Here is a 1542-nt window from a genome sequence, read left to right on the forward strand (position 1 = left end):
AAATTCAAAAGCGAGTAAGAACTGTGATACAGATATACAGTGTATTATGGAGGCTGACTGTGGACTGAATGAGTTGGTTTGCAAAAGCTTCCTGATTCTTAAGCTAGTGTTTAGCCAAGCAAAGGAGGAAAGTTCTCCTAGGCCCGTGGTCGGCAAACTGCGGCTCGCGAGCCACATGCGGCTCTTTTGGGCCCCGAGTGTGGCTCTTCCTAAGCCTTAGGAGTACCCTAATTAAGTTAATAACAATGTACCTACCTATATAGTTTAAGTTTAAAAAATTTGGCTCTCAAAAGAAATTTCAGTCGTTGTACTGTTGATATTTGGCTCTGTTGACCAATGAGTTTGCCGACCACTGGACTAGAGGATCAGAGAAGGCAGCCTGGGACAGGTGATATATGACTTTTGCCTGAAAGATAAGCAATTACACAGACAAAGACTAATAGGAAACATATTCCAAGCAGGGGGAACTGCATTTTGGAAGTATCTTAGATAAGCAAGAATATGGTCTCTTCAAGGAACTGTGAATATTTACTATGCCAGGAATACAGGCTGGAGGAGGAGGAGGAATGCAGAGCAAGAGGCTGTAAAATTAAGAAAGAGCTTTGAATATCATGCTGAAGAATTTGTACTTTCCTGGTATCCTAAGAGGAGGTAGTGAAGGCTTTAAAGCAGATTTTATTTTTTTTAAAAATCACTCTTGGTAGGGAGAATAAATTGGAGAGAAATAGGACTAGTGGCAGGGAGGCATCAATGGAAGAAATGATGAGATCTGAACTAAAGTATTCAGTTTCCCTAAAACTCCACTCACCCAAGTATTTGAATATGCAGCTGAATTTTAGATTTGGGGAAATAGGTAGTAAGGTATATTGTTCCATAGACAATTTTAAATTGAATACTAGCCCTATCTGTCTGTAAAAGTCTTTAGGTGGAAGCATTACCCCTCATTATTGTCTACAGCACCCTCTGCCTCTACCTGGGTGGCACAAACCTAGGCCAGAACTTAGCTTGCCCTCAAGATTCATTGCCAGGAGTATCTTTGATTCTGATGGAACCCCTCTATTCAGGTAGATCTTTATACTGGAAAAGTCTCTCTTGAGATTTTTGTACATATAATTCTGTTTTTTTAGAATAAAAAAAGTTGTATACTAACAAATTTAAAATAATGCAAATACATTGGTGGGCTCCACTGGTCTTTGTGATGATGTAGATGCCAGGGCCAAAGACCTGCTATTCAGACTCTAGCCAGTTTTGCTCAGTGGATAGAGCATTGGCCAGACTGAAGGGTCCTGGGTCTGATTCTGGTCAAGGGCACATACTTCAGTTGCATGCTGGATCCCTAGCTCTGATTAGGGTGTGTGATGGAAGAAACTAATCAATGTGTCTCTCTCACATCTATGTTTCTCTCTTTCTGTCCCTCCCTCTCCTTCCACTCACTCTAAAATCAGTGGAAAAATATCCTTGAGTGAGGATTAACTGACAAGCAAACAAACAAACAAATAAGTATTTTTAAAAAGACATGCTATTCAGATCAAAGTATCTCCA

This window comes from Myotis davidii, unplaced genomic scaffold (assembly GCF_000327345.1).
Source record: "Myotis davidii unplaced genomic scaffold, ASM32734v1 scaffold539, whole genome shotgun sequence".
Lineage (NCBI taxonomy): Eukaryota > Metazoa > Chordata > Mammalia > Chiroptera > Vespertilionidae > Myotis > Myotis davidii.